At 37.6% G+C, this 7,251-nt stretch overlaps 1 long non-coding RNA gene across 1 annotated transcript; it reads right to left on the bottom strand.

The window, feature by feature from the left end:
• Window positions 1-2,866: 2,866 nt before the first annotated feature.
• LOC147503219 (uncharacterized) lies at window positions 2,867-6,847 on the bottom strand. Its single transcript, XR_015220150.1, has 3 exons — window positions 6,298-6,847; window positions 3,401-3,499; window positions 2,867-3,312 (listed from the first exon to the last, which is right to left on the bottom strand). It is a non-coding gene; the product is annotated as an uncharacterized LOC147503219 (long non-coding RNA).
• Window positions 6,848-7,251: the final 404 nt, after the last annotated feature.

The following is a 7,251-nucleotide window of genomic DNA, read 5'->3' as shown; positions in this document are numbered from 1 at the left end:
CATGCCAGTAAGTAGGCCCAAATAATGATATAGATTCCCTTCAACTAAATGAGTAAGCTCATTACTGACTTGTTATATAGATGGAATGCATTAGTGAAACTGATTTCAAATATGTTGTGAGGAGAAACGTGGATTTGAATTAGCCTTATTTGGTAAGCTGGTTATATTTCCTTTATTTCCTAAGCAAGTTGTCAGACCTTGTTCAGTCTTCCAGCTCATGCTGCCACTGTTGCTCCTGTCGGTGGAGTCACTGTGTGCCTCTCCTTAAACGGTACCAATGGAAGAGGAACGATGTTTATATAAATGAAAAATTAAGCCCATCCATTATATAGAATTTTCTTTTGCGTGTTTCCAAAACCCGGAGATCCACACTCCCACTGGCAGAGTCCTGTGTTTTTAATAAACAGTCGCTACCCCCTGGTATGTGCTGCTTTCCTAATCAAAAGATAGGAGAGCACCCCTTCTCCCGAAGTTACGGGGTCATTTTGCGGAGTTCCTTCGACAAAATGCCTTTGCTCGCGCAAGCGTACGTGCTAGGAAGAAGAGTTTTGTAGCCATTGGGGGAGGGGATGGCCTCTCATCAGCGATTGAATCTGCCCACCGGGAAACTCGTACTGCAACTATGCCAAGCCCGATCTTGGTTCCAATGCTGCAGAGACAGGCTATGGGTAAAAACTAGGTATTGGTCCTGGTGCTGCGGAGACATGTGTTGCTGATTGAACTAATCTAGGCTATGTTCAGCACCCCACAGGCCTGTTCCAGCCCATGCCAGACCTTGTTTAGTCTTCCAGCCCATGTCAGAATATGTTCAGCGCCCCACAGGCCTGTTCTAGCCCATGTCAGACCTTGTTTAGCCTTCTAGCCCATGTCAGACCCTGTTCAGTCTTCTAGCCCATGTCAGACCCTGTTCAGTCCTTTACAAATCAATATCAAGCTTAAATAGACCATGTCCATACCATTCATGTCTACCTGCAATACTTGACAGGTCCAAAAAGCATTGGCAGTCCACCAGTCAGCCCATGACAAGTCGTCAACAGTCCCAATTAGGCATGGCCAGTCCACCAGTTAGCTACACTCACTAAGAAAACACACATTGAGAATGATGGGTTGATATTTTCTTTCTCTGTAAATGTATGATCTATCTTGCTTAAGAAGAGAGAATGTTTTCGCAGGAACAACTAAAAAAGGAAGAGGCTGAAGGGAAGTTAGTAACCCAAGGAAGCGATGATGTTCTTACGAAGGCATTGGGGACTCGAAACATTGTGGCGGGGTTAAAGCAGGAGGGAAATATGTCACTCAAACCACTTACTTTAATCTCCTAAAACGGGATCAAAAGCACATAGAGCAGAGATGGAGTCCACGATCCGTAAGAAAGAAGAAGAAAACCAGGCATTAAAGGAAAGAGTGAGAGAGTTGGAGACCTTACAAGGAGTGATTAGCTCGCAACACATAGAGAAAGTTGCCTCCAATGGTTCCAAGAATAATGGTAAAAAGCGAATGGAAAGTCAAAATGATGATGTATTATCTTCTGGCACTAACAACAAGACAATTAATAAATGTCTTGAGAGAGCATTGGGTGTGAATTCGAGAAAGAAGTCGAGAAAGGTATTACTTTAAATAAATGGCTACTCAATGTAAATATTTTTTCAATTTTGAATTAACTTGTTCAATATGTGCGTAGGCAATTAGTGGTGCTAAATCCAAAAGCGATGAGGCAGTCTCTAAACAAAAATTAGGAAATGAGCAGGTATATGTTATTTAACGTGCAATCTTTAAATGTTACTTAAAAGATTGTTGATTTTAAATTCACTGTTATGTCTCTTAGGATGTGGGCTTGAAGAACAGTAGTGTTGCTAAACTTAATAGCAAAGTGGCAGTCTTTCAACATAAGTTGGGCAGCATGCAGGTAATAGTTTTGTTTTTAACTAATGAGTTAGAGAGGCATAGGAAGGTAAATGTTTTTACAACAGTGATAAACTCAAAAGTGATATGCCAATATCTATTCTGTCATTAGGAGTATGGAGTGTGAGCCTTGAAAACAGTTACGCTTTTCAATGGTCTGACACAACTTTTTTTCGTATGTCAACCTGACATAAATGAGTTTATCTGAGGTTGGAACCATTAGTACAGCCCGGATACTCTTACACAGGGTTTTACCCAAGGGATGAATAGTGTACTATTGTTCCCATCCAGAGTTTCTATAATCAGAGAGAGAGAGAGAGTGCACATGATGTGATATGGTTAGTGTGCATGACTACTGAAACCACAGCGTGTACCAGGCGTGTACCAGGATCAACTTGTACACGCTGTATTAAGAAACTTAAAAGTATACACTAGAATATTCATCAAATTAGCCACCAAACCTACTTGAGCACACTACTACAAAAAAGCTCATATACCACTGTTATTTACAGTGGTAAAAAGCCTTTAGCCACTGTTTTCATACCGTGGTAACAACCACCGTGACAAATACTTCTAACAAAACCGTGGGGAAAAATATCTCTTATATACCACGGTTTTTAGTAAAACAGTGGTATTAGAATTTACAAACCGTGGTTAATAGCCCGAAAAGTCTGCTATATTCGATGTGAACCGTGGGAAATATGATGATATATACCACGGTTGGATACAAACCGTGGGTTATATGTTGCAAACCGTGGGAAATAAATATGATATATACCACGGTTGGATATAAACCGTGGGTTATATAAACTGATATATACCACGGTTGGATATAAACCGATATAAATCGATATATACCACGTTTACAAAAAATAAATATAATATATACCACGGTTGGATATAAACCGTGGTTTATAGTCTTTTTTTTAAAAAAAGCCCCTAATTATTTGATTCTAATCATATTCATTCAACCTGCAACCTGCCCATTTTCACCATATATATCCACACTGGATTTAAAAACACATTGCTCAAATGAACAATTCATAGTGCAACACAAACAAAAGAAATAAATTTAGACGTCCAACACGAAGACATTGAATTGCTAAAAGAGTTTTGAACTTTTTTGAGTCATCAATAATGAAAGAAACATCCAAATTTACTTGTTCTATCAAAATAATAATGACATAACTTGTTGCATCAATCAAAAAAACAATCTATTTGTTCTATCTAAAATATAAAAAAAAAATGGTGAGACCAAGCACCACACCTTAACTGGAATGGGTCAAAACCTAGCTAAGACTCGACGCTTGGCTCAAACACTCCATTATGCTGGATGAATCTAAGAATTTCAAGTCGAACAACATCAAGTTCCTCTTGTGTGTATGTAGCTTTGAGAGATAGATTTGTCATCTGCACGATCAAAAATCAAAAAGTATATAATAACTAAAAAAGGAAGAGTAACACAAAATATAGAATACTAGTGTATGACGAATTATACCTTATTTTCAAAAAAATTATCTGAACAAGCTTCTATTATTTCTCTCATAAACTTCATTACGTAATACCCACACTCTTTACTACTAGGTTGGTACGGGCCCTAAGTACAAACATGGAAAATATTCATAAGTATATATTTTTCCAAATACACAAGATGTATGTATAAAATTTAATTTGTTTATTACCATAATATTCTCCCACTTCACCGGGACCTTTACTTCCTTTCCCTTCAAGTCTTTCTATTTTCATGACCGCACTTCAAAATAAGATCAATGTAAAACCTAATTAGCAAGTAAAAGATAAGCACGTAATGATCTAATTATTTCATATACATACACACTCATGACAAACCTGTTAAAATAGATATCCATATCATTAGAGGGCAGATTATGCATCGAATCCAACCAATTAAAAGTCATCCATGATAAATTAATGGCAATCAAAACCCAATGTCCACTACAAAAAGATCGAGGCATGTGTGGTTAAAAAGAAAAATTATACATTAAAACTACAATATACATTTCAATGAAAATGATAAAACATGGATAGTATTAAAAATATAAGACAATATCCTTACCCTGGATTATAAGGGATAAGAACAACTCTTTTACCACTTGTATTCTGCAAGCTCTCCACGATAATTTGAGTTTTCTCATTCCCATTAGCTCTTGTGAAAGATAAAGGGTTTACAAATCCGACGACATCACGACAACTCACAAATTCGTCATAAAGAATCCTAGAGAAAAAAAAAAAAAAACAATCATAATTACTAAAACTAAAGATGAATATCTAAGATTTACGATAACACCAACAATGAAATTTTGTAGATATTCTAACCTCATGTATACCACCAAAATAGCAGCATCTAACCAACCCATGTTACATACATCCATTATATCGCTTTTCTCCATAATGAAACTACCCATATTATCTCCAAACAATTCTCCTCCTACTGGAAAATGTATCGAACCTTGGTCCCCTGGAAGCTCCATATTGAGGAATCCCACAAACGAATCTATTGCACCTTGATTATGACCATCACTAGTTTGATTTTTACTTCCCTAAATTAAAAATTCAGAACAACCAATTATTAAAAGAGAAGCGAAATTCAGAAATCTATCATATAACTTCATATAAAAGAATCTTGTTATTTACCTCAATGTCGTCTTTATAATAGACATGGTCCTTTTTGCCAAGGAACTTGTGCGCCAAGAGCATCTGCGACATATCTAAGCTCCTCATTCACTTGTATAGGAAGAGCAAGACGGCCAGCTTCTTCAGAAACAAGCGATACAACCGCAACACGAACATTATCGAGTCCCAAAGGGTAACCGTGAATTTCTTTTCGTTTATTTCCCTCGTATACCAAGCCTTCAGCAACAATATTTGATCGGCCAACCGCAGCCAAATAACATTCTTTTTCCTATATAAATGTCTAAGTATCATAATAAGCACACGACATTATATTTTAATAACATATTACGTATAAACTACAATTTACCTCCCCTAGACCAAATGTTTGACCCGTGTTTTTCTTATTTGCCTTGTTCACATTATCAAATTGAGCCAAATTACACTCTAGGCCCTACAATTGAAGTATAAATCTTAGAACCATTTTAAAATTATATATATAACGCGTGTAAAATACTACTTACCTCTCCTAGACCGGATGTTAGACCCCGAAATGGTGTTTGACCCGTGTTTTATTCTTATTTGTCTTGTTCACACGATCGATTGAGCCAAAATTACACTCTAGGCCCTACAATTGAAGTATAATCTTAGAACCACGCAACATTATTAAAATTATATATATCACGTGTAAAATGCAACTTGCCTGTCCTAGACCAGATGTTGGCCTCGAAAATGGTGTTTGACCTTCTTGTGTTTTCTTATTTGCTTTGTTACCATGATCCGCTTTGGGCTTTGATGGGGGTTGGGCTGCCTTCCCAATTTTTTCAACTATTAGTCGAGGAAAAATAAAATTGTAGTTAGAAGGTCGGAATGCATAAAATGGTTGGGTCAAACTATTGTTGCACAAACACTAGATGCAACGATGAAGGATGCGCAAATAGATGGCAGGTTACCAATAAAAAAATAAAAAAGAAAACATTCACAGTAGTAACTAACTTACTTGTCGAGCATTTTAACTAATCTACCAGATTGATGTTTGCCGGATGAGTGTATCGTTATGATCAATATTGACACTTTCGTATTCTTTGTTTGAAGAGATTTTTCAGATGGTAAGGAATTATCTTTGTCCTCCAACCTTCGACTCTATCCAACAACAACCTAACATCTTCCCCGAAGACAAGTAGTTTTGGTCCCGCTGCTCTGAATTGTCGATTCCAACTTCATAACATGTTCCTTTGAGCCACGCTTTGTTAACGTGGAAATATGTGGTGGGAGTGATCCCTTTCCAACTGCTCGAAAGCGCACCCGGGATGCTCGGGTGTGCCCAATGCTAGAGTTAAGATGTCCTTACTTCCTTCAATAACTACCTTTCCTCCTCCACTTCCTTAGTCAAGCACATCCTTCAATTAAGTTTTGAAGTAAACAAGGATTTAGCAAATCCAAATCACAACAAGCATTCATGTCTAACATTAAAACATAATAATAAACGATTAGAAAACTTACAATCTTTTCAGCCACTCTTTCCGTAGCTACTTCAATATATTTTCCTTTTTTTTTTGAGAGTAAGCTCTTTTCCATATTGAAGGCCTTCGATTTTTTCCATTAAAGGATGGTCCCAACTCTTTTTTTTCTATGGTTACAAAATAATCACGCAGCAACCATTGGTTAATACGGTGCATGTCTTCGAAACTCTTAGAGGTTTATCATACCCAAACAAATTAACAAAGTGCCTACGTGTATAAATGTCGAGACAGACAATGTACTCACCAATTGTTCTCCAATATCAGCAAATCCCGTCTTCCCCGTCCTGTGATTATATACTTTTGCTGCTCGCCGCTGTGAATTAAGTTTGCTAATTTCCTGGAAAACATGGAATTAGTTGTCTTTAGGAATAAAAAACAATATATGGGTAGGAATAAAAAAACAATATATGGGTTTAAAGGAGAACACCGAGTAGTAGAAGTTACGCTTCATAAATGAGTGGCATGAGTAGAGAGATTTGTGAGAATCCCTCCTCCCCGCACACTCCTTCGAATGCTAATGTCATGCTGGAAGCAATCCACATATTTATTAACCATGTAACAGAGTTTCTTGACTTCAATATAAACTATAAACACTAACAGAGACGCAGTTTAAATCTAAATTTAGCAAACTGCTGCTATGATGACCAAAGCAGGACTAAAGACCTCATGAGAAAAGAAAAAAAAGCTGATAATAACTCTTGGAGCAGGAATGCAAGATGCGTAGAGGGGAATGAACATGTAATGTTGTTGTCCATGTATTGGGTTGGTCGAACCACCACGAGATATTGGGTTGGTCTAACGAACTCTTTTCTAGCCTCAAGCCTTCTTGAATGTCCCATTCTTCCAAATAAGACCACCGGGAATGAAACCACCGTATCCCATCGCTCTCATCACTAGAAAGGCTATCCGTAGATCCGAAGTCGGGTAGCGGTGGCCAATCTAATAGTTTACTAGTACTAGTAAGCGCAGGGCCGGCTTTAAAGGATATGGGATGGAAAGAAGGATTAATGATCGATGGAAGCTCTACAAGGAATCTTTATTGTTGATTGTGCGGAGAGGCAAGATGGGCAAGTTCATTAATCGGAAGACAGAAAAGACTCGTTAAGCCATCCACTTTGCAGCCTGCTTTCGATCGCCAATGGAGGATGGAATAAAAGTAGCAAACCACCTGAGTCACTAGTAGGGAGGATTCTTAGTC

Source organism: Coptis chinensis, chromosome 4 (assembly GCF_015680905.1).
Source record: "Coptis chinensis isolate HL-2020 chromosome 4, ASM1568090v1, whole genome shotgun sequence".
NCBI classification, from domain to species: domain Eukaryota; kingdom Viridiplantae; phylum Streptophyta; class Magnoliopsida; order Ranunculales; family Ranunculaceae; genus Coptis; species Coptis chinensis.
The sequence above is the reverse complement of the archived record's forward strand: the minus strand, read 5'-3'. Positions and strand labels throughout refer to the sequence as shown.